The 13,298-nt window shown below is 45.5% G+C and overlaps 1 protein-coding gene across 4 annotated transcripts in view; it reads right to left on the bottom strand.

Moving 5' to 3' along the window:
- LOC147629944 (AT-hook motif nuclear-localized protein 10-like) overlaps nt 1–13,298 on the bottom strand; it is a 76,888-nt gene that overhangs the window by 7,496 nt on the left and 56,094 nt on the right. The window lies entirely within an intron of this gene.

The raw sequence follows: 13,298 nt of genomic DNA, 5'->3' as shown, positions 1-13,298 counted from the left end.
TCTGCCACATTCCCCAAGCTGTCTTCTCTTCACGAATGCTGAAAAGTAAAGAGTCTGACACAAACAACATGATAGTAGATCTTGCCAGCTCATCCATATTTTCCCACTCTTCAGCAGTAAGAGAAGCGGGCATTACACCCCTTTCTTTGATAGGCTTGTGCTGCTTCTTCTGGAGCAACACATTATAGCATGGGTTTGCCAAATATCATAGTTATGTGAGCCTTCAAGCTTCTTGATGTGAAGCAATGAAGAGCTCTCACCTGTGGTTGCCATAGCAATATGCAACCTGTCAATGCCTGACTCCCTGCAAAATGTGCAAACACTGCACCAAAAGCACACAAAGTGCTCACAGTTGTTCTCCCAAAGTTTATCTCCCACTGCGGAAGCACAAATGCAACTCTACTCCCACTGTATGTGATGAAATCACCAAAATCTGGTTGCTGCAGATTTAGGACAGCACCTTAAATGTGCTCTGTTGCCCTTCCAAAGTACTGTACAGCAGTACTAAGTGCTCACCAATGATGTACCAAACCTGTACCGGCAAGTACAGCAGCTGAAAATGAACCTTTTCTTCACTCAAATCAGTGTACAGCCATGCCAAAACTTGCACAAAGTTGTACCAAATCTGTACCAGCAAGTACAGCAACAATAAATGCTCTCCTGGCTGTCCAAATGAGTGAAAATCAGACTTTTACAGTCCCGATCACTGCATACAACAGTCCCGAACAGAAATTGGGCAAAAGCCCCTTGACTGCAAGCTGATTTTTGAGGATTCAAGGCATAAAAGTCTTGCCTGCTGCTTTGCCAAGCTCAACAAGCATAAAATCTTGAAAAGCCCCTTGATTTAAGATCAATTTCTGATCATACATGGTACATTAACGCACATGAAGGCATTCAGAGTCTTCACAGTGCTTCCCCCTGGCCACATATACATCCAGTACATAAAAACCCCTTGATTTACAGGCACATTGAGTGCTTGACAGGCATCAACTAGTTGCCCAAAGCATCAAATACGAGTGCCTGCATGCAAATCAACCCAATCGGCACAAAAGCCCCTTGATTTGCACTGCAATTTGCTGCAATTTTGCCCGAATGTGCGATTTCTCACATCATACAGCATGTATGAATGCTTAATTGCACAATTACATCAAAAGCCCCAAATTTTGGCATCCAATTTCTTGCAAATTGATCCTGAATGTGACCAATGTCACCCAATTTTGCCAATTTTGCTCAAAATTTGAGCAATTTGGCACCTGTACTGCTCAATTGATTGAATTGATAAGAAATTCCCAAAGAATTGAGGCAAATACCTCTTAATTTTTGAATTTCTCTAAGATTTGCAGACTGAATTTTGTTGTTGCAAGAGAAGGGGGGGGCACGTCTGATGCTAATGCTGATGCTGCTGCTGCTGCTGCTGCTGCTGTACGGATACGCCTGGCTGCTGCTGCTTTGCAAGTGCTGGCTTGGTGTTGCTTTTGCTGCTGCGGCGGGCGCTGCTACTCGTTGTTGTTTGGTGTTGATGCTAATGCGCCTAGTAGCCAGCCGTCTAACGCCCAATTGCGTTGCTGCCTGCAACTCCGTCTAGGCGCTGACGCGTGGCGATGACTTTTGTGCTGGCCGCGTTGGAGTCAAAACTGTAAGCGCACACACGCGCACGCCTGCAAGCGTGTTCGCCTGTGTTCGCCTCGTAGACGTGTTCGCTCACTGCTGAGCGGTTTTACGCCTTCGCCTAGTAGCGCTACACGCTTCCCCACGGAGTCCACCTAAAGGCCTCCGCTTTTCACCAACAGCTCGAGCGAAGCTCCACCAGCGTAGAGAGTCGTGCAGCAAAGCAGCTGTTGGAGAGTCGAGCTGTTACGCTTCCTTGAGGGTAGCAAGCCTTCGCCTACCTGCTTAAGGCCCACCTGCCTGCGACTTCTTCAACACACGCAGCAAACAAGTCCGTACAGCACACGCAGGGAGCACAAACAGGCGGCACCACACGCAGCTCTTCTACAGTTGATTTCCAACGATGCAGCACTTGAGAACAAAACCCTAAAACCAGGGCTCTGATACCAGTTGAATGGGAGAGTTAATTAGGGTTAGAGTTTCATGTGGGAGACATACACACAGAGAGAAGGAAGGGAGAGAGAGAGAGTTGTGGGGATAAGTCAACTCATGATATGAGTGTGTGACTCCCCTATCACACATGTATATTGCACTAGTACACATAGTGCACTTAGTACATTAAAAGTACTAAGTGTACTATGTACTATAACTTATGGGCTTGTACACACTATAAGGGTGGGCATAATGCCTTTACCCCAACATTGATATGCACCACTAAAGATAGAAAGAATAAGCTTAATATCAACTGGCCGCAACTCGGACGAAAACTTCACAATGTGAAATCTGCATGTGCATTAATACGGTTGAATTATATACCTAGATGAATCCAGGAACATGCCCACATTCACCTTTTAGGAACGCGCATGTTATATACTCATGGTAGTCAACCCACAATACTATATAACTATCAACTCCATTATGCATAGTATGGATTAGATGCTACGTCATCTCCACTAATGTCATCAGTGCCCAATAGTGGGTGTAGAACCCTGTATCAAGATATGCTCTCACACACGCACTTCACACATACACACTTAAGAGCATATATTCACACAACCCTTCATATTGAGTTTTTGTCAGACCTCCAGAGATGCAGGGTAGACTCAGGCATAATGAAGCCTAGCACTAAGGAAAGTAGCAAATAGAAAGAATTAGTACAACAAATAAGTAGTTGATAGGGCAAATGCACCGCTAAAGACGTGCATGTTATATACTCATGGTAGTTAACCCACAAGACTAAATAACTATCAACTCTATTATGCATAGCATGAATTAGATACTACGACATCCCCACTAACGTCATTAGTGCCCAATAATGGGAGTAGAACTCTGTATCAAGATATGCTCACACGCGCGCGCGCGCGCGCACACACACACACACACACATAAGAGCATATATTCACACAGCCCTTCATACTTGAGTTTCTGTCAAACCTCCAGAGATGTTGAACAAGCCTAGCCAAAATGAAGCCTAGCACTAAGGGAAGTAGCAAAAAGAAAGAATTAGCACAACAAATAAGTAGTTGTTGATAAGCCAAATAAGTAGTTGTTGATAAGCCAAATGCACCAAGAGTAGAATTAGTTCATCGAACAGGTGACAAGCTCGCCTCCCAACTATAGCTCCCCAAGAGAGCAACCTTGAGACTATGGCTATCCACCAAGCGCTGACAACACAATTCTGGTGAATGCTTGGGCAAGAAGTTAACTTAGTTAAATTTTATGATGTGTTTCCTCTTGAATAGCCTCATGAATTACATCCTCTTGTTAAATTTTATAATGTGTTTCGTCTTGAATAACCTTATGAATTACATCCTCTTGTTAAATTTTATGATGTGTTTCGTCTTGAATAACCTTATGAATTAAATCCTTAAAGATGAGTTGATCCTAAGATAAATTAGAACTCATTCTAAAGCCTAACCGATTTTATCTTCAATAATAATATATGCCCATTTGATAGATGAATTTATGGTCTTTTTATGATGTAAAAATCGTCAATTTTAATAATGGAGCTATTTCCACTTGGAATCTTAAAATTTTGAGTCCAAATTTTGAATCTGCGCGCGATTTTATCCTAATATAGGATTTCACAGCACTCAAAACGGACACCGGATTAAGTCTATACATAAACTTTTAGTTATTTTCAATTAAAAAACGGCAAACTTTAAATCTTAATAAATGCACGTCCGGGTGTCCGATTGATGAACGGACTGCAACCCCACGACCACGGAAACACCCTGAACATTTTCACCCAAAAAAAAAATCGCACCCGCTGGACACTCCGGCACTCATATTGAGGCCAACGTCCCAAATTAAGGATCCCCACGTCAAAAAGATGGTGTTCATATACTCGAACGCCTGTATAATAGCCGCGTAAAGACCAAAGGCCGACCACCCCAACGTACGGTCCACACTGGCCGACATGTAGACGCCCATGCTGCCACTGACCCGGAAGGTACACGAGTACCTCTGCTTTTGTTCATGCACAAGTACCATCCCTTTTCCCAAGCTCATGCAGCCACGAGCCGACGTACTTTCATTGTACACCATAATTTGCTCGCCCCGTGCCCCGTACTAGTTCCTATATAAATCCCCGAGTACTTCCATGGCCAATACCCCCGACACCTTGTGGCTGCCTGTACCCAGCACTCCATTCGACAGCCCGTACCGTTACTCTATGCGGGATTGTATCCGACAGTCCACTACAGCCACTCTCCCAGCAAGCCTTTTTAGCCCATTTCCAAGTAAGCTCTAAAGAGATTTTTTCATCATCTCATCCTTGTATTGAGTAGAGGGTGTCCTTAGATGCTCTCTCTCTCTCTCTCTCTCTCTCTCTCTCTCTCTCTCTCTCTCTCTCTCTCTCTCTCTCAACACTGTCCAGAAGAGCCTCCTCGATCGCATTGCTAAGCTGGAGACCGAGGCAGAAACATGGAAGAAGAAAAGGAAACAATGCAGGAGGAGATTGCCCAACTTAAAGGCGAAGTTGCTTCACTGCGTGAACGCCCAGAAGAAGGGGAAATCCTCGAGGCAGACAAAGAAGCCATGGAGGAGGAGCTCACCCACACGATTACCAAAACCCTGGAGGGCAAGATGGAAGCAGTAAGAGAAGGATGGGTGGAAGCGGTCAAAAAAAACATTAAGAAAGAAGTACAAGAGGACACGCACATGGTCCAATCCACACTAGATGAAGAGAAGATGAGGAGAATCCGTCGCCTGAACATACGCGAGACAGGTATTCCAGAGACAGAGGGGTGCACCCCTGAGGCAGACAGCCGAAACTTATGCATAAAATTAGGCCATGCGGAGGATGCACCACTTCCATTCACCAAGATATGGAGGACAACCCCACCCAAGGACCCCACCCAAAGTAAAGCCCTAGTGCTACAGTTCGCAGACGAAGTGAGCAGGCAAACCTTCATGAGACAGAGTTATTCTGAGAAACCTACCAGGGGACCCCATCTACTTTGATGATGACCTGACTTGGATGCAGAGACAACATAGGAAATCATGCATGCCACAAATTAAAGCAGCACTCGACTTCACAGATCCCCTCATCCTACAAGCACTAGACGATGTAGATGCAGGGACCACGAGGATGTCAAAGGACAGTTGGCCAAACAATACAGGTTATGGGCAACACCTTCTGGACCTGCGAGCTAGACACCATCTCGTTATTTATAACGGGATGTCACAATGGCCAGAATCGGGAAGACTCACATGTTTCCTATCATCAGGAGGCAGCAGCACTGTGGACTACATATTGGGCTCGCGGGAGAGCACGGACTTGATAGACTCTTTCACTATCCCTACATGCCCCATTGGTGCGGACCATACTTATTTGGCTTTTTCTCTTAGAAGCTCTCTTGATTTGCCACCCCCGACCACTCAGGCATCTCGTACCATCTTCCACTTTACCCGGGAGCTTGCAGACGTTTATGATTCAAAAGTACATGATGGCCTCTTTGGTATGGACCCTACAGCACCCATCGATGTACTGACGGCCAAGCTTTCACACATACTGCACACAGCAGCTAGCCGCAGCTTTCAACACCATCTCCAGACAGGGAAGCCACCTGACATGCCCCAGAATAGATGGTATGATAATGAGTGCAGAGAGCTTCATCGACATCTCCGAGCCCAGATAGCGAAAGGGGAAATAACACAGCAGCAGGCTAGTAGATTGATGCGGTCTCTTACACGCCGTAAGCGACGCACATATGAGGAGGCTCAATACTGGGACATCTACCACATGCTCATGAGCAAAGATGCAGACACTGCTTGGCGACGACTCAGAGAGCCACGCCCCCCCACCCCGATTACTAATCCTCAACGCTGGCAGAGTAATGCAGAAGGGCTTTATGATGTTCCGCACCAGCCACTCATCCCTCGCCCCACCGAGACTCCACCGACCTCATCGGTTTTCTTTACTACCGATATGGTATCTCAAGCTATACATAAATTCCAACATGGGAGAGCTGAGGATCACACTGGCTTACAGGGTGAGGATTTCATTTATGCAACTGACACACTCTCTCCTTTTATTGCTTACCTCTTTAACAGGGCTCTGGTACAAGGTTTCCCGGCGGAGTGGACGATGCACACTATTGTACCGATCCACAAAGCTGGGGACATGTTGGACCCCAGTAATTACAGGACTATCATGATTGGTCATACCTTGGCCAAACTCTATGGGGCTATCCTGGAGGCAGAATTGAGCACACATGCTGAAAGGGAGGGGCTTCGTGCCCCTGGTCAGGCAGGTTTTCGGCGAGCCTTCTCTACTATTGATCACATTTTCACCCTGAGATGCCTAATTGACCAAACTCGGGCACGGAGACAGAGACTCTATTGCTGTTTTGTGGACTTCCGCAAAGCCTTCGACACAGTCCCGAGAGAGCGCCTCTTCCACCGCTTACAGACACTGGGCATACCCCCGACATGATGTGGGGGATTTACAGATTATATGAGCAAGTGTTTGGACGAGTTAGATGCCCAGGGGGACTCAGCACCATTGGTGTGAAGCAGGGCTGCCCTCTGTCCCCGACACTCTTTGGCTTAATACATCGACGAGGTAGCAGACTACATCATACACGGAGGAGGCTCTGGGATTGACATCTCAGGTACGACTGTACACATTCTATTATATGCTGATGATATCATTCTTGTGTTGGATACTCGGACAGGGCTACAAAGGCATCTACAGGCTCTGGATACTTTCTGTGCGGAGCGAGGACTCACATTGAACCTTGGGAAAACCAAGGTTATGGTCTTTCATACATCAACAGCAGTCAGATGCCAGACTATCCTTACACTAGCCCGGGGACAAGTAGAGGTGGTGGGCTTATATGTATACCTTGGGGTCACATTTACCAGCTCATCAGGGAGATTCTCTATGGCACAGGCAGCCAGAGACAGAGTGACATGAGGGTACGCAGCACTAGCAATTTCGAAACGCCAGTGTCACCAGGCACACTTCCAGGAGCCCCGTACTAAGGGGTGGCTATTTGATACACTAATTACTCCAGCATTGATGTATGCAGCAACAGTATGGGCACCAGGTTTGGCTACATCCTCATGGACACAGATAGAGCGCCCTCAGATTTTGATGCTCTCACGGATGATCCGCAGCAAACCTTAAGTACCACATGATATCCTTCGAGCGGAGTTTGTTGTACCACCTATGTTAGTAGAGGCCATGTTCCAGACTATATCTTTTTTACACAGGATGCGGGAGCTCCCACTAAACCAGGTATCTCGGGCTGCTTTTGAGGCATCCAGACAGCTTGTTGAGGGACATACCTGGTCATGGTACTCCCAAGTGGTACAGTGGATATCATCACACAGGATTGATATTGACAGATTACCACCCTTACAGTATGACCTAGCTGCACCACACAGACGCCTCTCTCAAACAGAGAGGAACAGAGTCATGAGACATGACATTTGGCAGGGCCACATACAGGAGACTTGGCTATCTCCCAGTCAGCCACTCCCGACGAAGATGCTCTACTACAGAGACCACTTCTTGAGCACCTCCACAGATGGCTTCATCCAGCGACCACGATACTTGGAGGTCCACTTATCACATGGAGCCAGAGTAGCCATTGGGCGACTAAGGATCTCATCACACCAACTAGAGATCGAGACTGGGAGAGCAGCACGCATCCCTCGAGTAGAGCGCATTTGCAGATTATGCCAGACGGGGGTGGAGACAGAGGAGCATTTTGTTTGCCAGTGTGGTGCTTTGCAGGAGATCAGGGCATGCTATCCTGAGGTTTTTAGAGGGACCACATCACTTAGACACATCTGGGAGAGATCGAACCAGAGACAGCTAGGCAGACTACTACTAGCACTACAGAGACACAAGGAGATCTTACTTCAGACACCCGCACATCATAGCGGAGGAAGACAGTCCTAGTTGACTGACTTCTTCCAGAGATTGGCACCAGTAGCCCAGCCACATACATTGGGAGTGACATCTCGGCGAGCGGAGGAGATTCGAGCTAGGCGACGACCCAGACTAGCCGGCTACCAGACACCACGGCTACACCATAGAGAGATCGCGGCCATCCAGTCTCGACACCAACAGGAGGTTGAGGAGCAACTGGCACATTTTCGCTCTGATCCAGGATGCATGTTCCAGACATTTACGGCATCCTCAGATCGGATGTATGACATTGTACCCAGACTATGGGACTAGATGGAGTTAGGAGTAGATAACATATCATACTTGTATCACCCCTTCAGCATATAGAGATGCATTAGTAGCCCTAGTACTCCATCCACACCCTCTCGTTTGTACACCACCACATTTTCCTCTTGATGACTGGAGCAACATCATTGTACTACTTGTTTGTCTCATAGGCCAATTTTGGCCTTTTGCAGACGTTAATATATCTTTCTTTCTTTCTTTCTTTCTTTCTCTCTCTCCCCTGTGTGAATAGACTTAAGGGAGAACTGTCTCCCTCTCTCCTTGTAGGTGCAACCTTCTGCTCCAAAATCCACTTTAAGGACACCTTCCCCCCCCCATTTGCGGTGACTTGAGTAAGGGCTCTTTGGCTCTTAGAGGTGGTTCCCACCTAGGAGTTTTATATGTCCATAAAGTGAGCAAACGAGCTCCGATTTGTGATCCGACTTGAGCGTTGCGTTCAAGCGTTCGCGAAGACGACGTGGGCTACGAGAAGGATACCTTTTCTCCCAAAATCCACTATAAGGACACCTCCCCCTCCCCCTCCAATTTTGTGGTGACTTTAGTAAGGACTCTTTGGCTCTTAGAGGTAGTTCCCACCTAAGAGTTTTATGCCCATAAAGAGAGCAAACGAGCTCCGATTCATGATCCGATTGAAGCGTTGTGTTCGCGGTGACGTGGGCTACGAGAAGGTGAAGAGAATGGCTCCTCCACAAAGACGCCAGAATACCACCTCTACAAGCGTGCATAACGACCCTAGAGGGAATGCTCCGGATGCGATCCCATCTCTCCCCTTGGGAATCCCACAAGGAATTAATGGCCGCGTTAACTTGGTGATCGTTTAAAAAGAGATTTTTGTATGAATTTTTAATATTAGCATTAAATTAATTAAGAAAAAGATATCACTATCCTTTCTTTGAAAATTAACAAAATCCTTGGAATATTGTTATTTTCTCGAGAAGGTGATGTTTATCGTATTCTATGATTTAGTTTAAGCAATTGTTATCTTGATTAAGTTAAAAAGTATATATTCTCTCTATCTCGAGACTAGCCCCGTTTCCATGCTGGTGTAGCTGGGCGGCGACGTTAGCAAGGCCCGCCGGAGTCAGCCCAAGGTATCCGTCCTACCATTGAAAAGATGAGGTTCGTCGGTTTAGGCGAGTAATATGATGCTCCCTAGTTCTGCAGGCATAAGCTAGTGCGGTAAATAAGCTCTCCCTAGTGTGTAGACATCCCTCTGAGAAACAGAAGGAACAAGCGATGGAGCTTGAGAGAGCAATCGGCTTGAGTCCTTGCCAACTGCCGAAGATGAGGTGTATGGTCCCATAGGGATTGCCCAGTCTTTAGAGGTTGGAAGGCCGAATTCTAGATCATTGGCAGAATAAAGTAAAGGAATAAGAGAACCTAGATTTAGCTATGGATAATCTTGAACGTTGTATCTATTTCTTTTATTAAATCCTTTGTTTGTAACAATTGTTGTATCATTGTTAAAGACTGTTTAAACGAACAAGATGTAAGGTTATTATTTAAGGAGCTTGTCTATATATGTCACAAGGCGTAACAAACTTAGAGCTTTTTTAACCAAATTTTCGGTAACAAAGTATAATAAAGTGAAGAATTTGGAGAGAGAGAGAGAGAGAGAGAGAGAGAGAGAGAGAGAGAGGGGTGACATTGTCATCTACACTATATGAGGAATTGAGCACTTTTATGACTTGAATAATTTCAGGAAAATCCTTCAAAATCCAGCTTACCTCAGTTGGGACATGCGCCTCTGTAAGTAGGTTATTGTAACTCGCACGTACATGGGGGACTAGGGCCTTTGACACACTTGTTGATACCAAGGAGAATAATATCATGTACAAGCTTTGAGGGTCTTACTCTCCCCATGGGGGATGCCGGATTATCCATATACAAATGCCATAACACAGCCCAACACGAGACTACCAAGCAGGAACACAGGCTGTAGAAATGCTACGCCAACAATATAATCCATATATCTCCATGTGGGTATTGATTCTTCCCAAAAAACCACCGATCTTCATGCAATAAAGCTTGTACAGTAAATACAACTCTCCTCTCAGCCGATACAAGAAGTACAATGGCTGGTACAACAAGTACAGTGGCTAGAACAACCGGTACAATGGCTAGGACAGCAAGCACAAAAAGTACAAATATTGGTACAGCAAGTACAATGGTTGGTACAACTGATACAGTGGCTAGAACAACAGGTACAACAAGTACAAGGACCGGTACAACAAGTATAGTGGCTAGAAATCATATTAAAATGATTAAATACCCTTGCCTTCAATATTTCTTCGCGATGGACGCCTCCAAAACAGTCCCCAACAGCCGGTATTCTTCATGGGCAGCCTTAAAGAAAGAAAGAAAGAGAGTAGCCATCATTAGGGCAACCTATAATAGTGGTAGAGGCTAGAGTGCAACAAGAGAGCCTCCTCCAAATGAAGAGAGAGGACTCCAATTTATAGATTTGGGCCTCCCATGAGCTAAAATGGCAAGAGAAGGCTACAATGACAAGTGGAGAGCCACACAATAGCTGAAGTCACAAGTGTGAGGCCACTTGTCTCACTTTGATCCACTTTCTTGCCACTTGTCCCAACGAAACCAACCTCTGGTAGAAACCAAAGTGCGGTAGACTAGCAGTCACCCAACCACAGTTGTAATCCAGCAAATAAGACAGATAAAAAGGGAGCTAGAGTTCTCCTACACGAAAAGAATGACACCTGTTGGCCCCAAAGCGTGGCGCCCCTTTCAGTATTTCTTTATTCAAATTCAATGGAAGAGTTTAATTGAATACATCATGGCCATTCATGGCTTGTACATATGCATGTCCAATTTGCCAATCCTCTGGACCTCTTAGCATAGAGGTTTCACACAATCATGTGTCCCAAAACACCACACTGTTATTCACCTCTAATTAGCCAAGATAGTACATCCACGAGGCCTTGAATACGCATCTAACTGGCCCATGCACATAGCCAGAAACACATCCATACATCAGCCCGTAAACTCTTCCCAAGAAACATGCCAAAATTTACTCATGTTTCTGCCCTCTTAGGCTGCAAATCCCTCCTCTAACAAGGGACCAAGAGAGACACTCCCAAACAACCCACGAGCCAGAGAAAAGAGGAGTTTGAACCCGTGTGTGTCTGACACCACCCACAAGCCTGTAAAAAGAGACAATAGTCAGCTGTCTTTGCTCCGCAACACTCCTCTCCTCTGTTTCTCCTCCAACTTGTCACCCTCTGCGAGAGAGAAAGAGAGTGCAGTCTGTCCCTGCACTTCTCTGCACCTCAGTCCACGTGTAGTTCAGTCCTGTGTTTCTCTGCAGTCAGCCAGTCACCAGGAGAGAGAGAGAGAGAGAGAGAGAGAGAGAGAGAGAGAGAGAGAGAGGGCCTGCGCATGTACCTGCAGCCAGCCAGTTGCAAAGAGGAGAGGGACCTGCTGTTCAGCCCCTGCGCATCACCTGCAACTTGCCCAACCAGCCTGCTGTTCACCCGGCAAGATCCACCTGTCAACTGCCCCTCTATCCAGCCCGCGAGCAGTCTGACTATCACCAAAGGAAGAGAGAGAAAGAGTGTGTGCAAGCACCTGCGTAACTCTAGTCCAATTGTAACGGGAGGCGGACGCGTGTATTGGAATCGTATAAATGTGAACAAGATTCTGAGCAACAAACTCATCCCCTTGGAAACATGTCTTAGAAGCTAAAGCCATGAATCTTGGATTCTAAGGATTCCATAAAATGTCCACATTCCATAAAGATGAGCAAGCCTGGTTACAAGTGAAATTGAACAACTTGCAAAGATTTTGGTGCTCTACAAGAACTACAAAAGCTATTAGTAGAAAGCATGTTTATTATGTATGCTATGGACTACCAATGAATAATGTGACATGAACCTCACAAGTCACTTCTAACTCCCAATTGAATATAAGCTCGCCATTTTATCCCGAATCAGACAATCACAGGCATTGAAGAATAGTCTGCCAGTGTATTTCTGGAATACTAAATCTAATTGGAAGAATTAGATTCAGCATGCTGTTGCACACAACATGCAGCCACAAACCTGAGTCCATATATGATTGTGTATAGCTATCACTTTAGGGCACTCCCTACACTGTTGGATCTCCACACAGAAAGGTGTAGTCAATCTCACACTTTCTGCGATGTTGCAATTTACTAAGAAGAGTCTTCTCACAGCTCAGAATAGAGCTAAAAATTTGTAAAATGTAGATGGAAACAATTTATGAGGCAGGAAAATAAAAAAAGAACAATTTACACAAAATGAAGATAAGTCCCAAAGTAACTTTGCAAACAAGCGAAAGAAGCTAGGGGGAAAATGAAGGCAAGAAACTCAATATCACGGTCAAAGCTACATCCATAACAAGCACCAATCTAGGAGACCAGTGATTCTAGTAAGGAGGCAGCGCCTCGTGCATCATTGGTTTCAGCCCACTCATAGGTGCTTCTTGTGAGCTTCTAACTCCAATGATTGTCAACCGATTAAAAGTGATGTTGGGGGTTAGAGAAGGCTTTTCCTCTAATGAGGAGCTCGTATAATTAGGAGATCTAACTCAATTTGTCCCTTACGTACCAAAAGAGGCGCTAATGGTTTGGAAGTGAGCTAGCCAACTCTTCCAATCAGGTGCTACCCTTACTAAGCGGTCCTTGTACGTATGGCCTATAAACCCTACCCCTAGCATGCCTGTTTCAGAAATGCACTTTGATCGTTTTATTGCCATAAACAGAGCTCATTTGATATATTTTTGTAAACCTTCTAAGTTTGTTGTTATAAAGGACCTAAGAGCACAACAGCATTCTTCAAATTTCTTTTAATAGAAAAACTCAAAACTCCAATTTTGAAACTTTGAGCACCAACAAATCAAAAAGGTCACTGCCTCTCAATGAACTTGCAACACCGTATATGTATGGACAGCCAACCAGCCAATCTCCCACTGAGACTCCATAAGAAGAGAATGACCTACGCTA

The sequence above is a fragment of the Cibotium barometz genome, chromosome 17, assembly GCF_041138505.1.
Source record: "Cibotium barometz isolate CiBa-2024 chromosome 17, ASM4113850v1, whole genome shotgun sequence".
Lineage (NCBI taxonomy): Eukaryota > Viridiplantae > Streptophyta > Polypodiopsida > Cyatheales > Cibotiaceae > Cibotium > Cibotium barometz.
The sequence above is the reverse complement of the archived record's forward strand: the minus strand, read 5'-3'. Positions and strand labels throughout refer to the sequence as shown.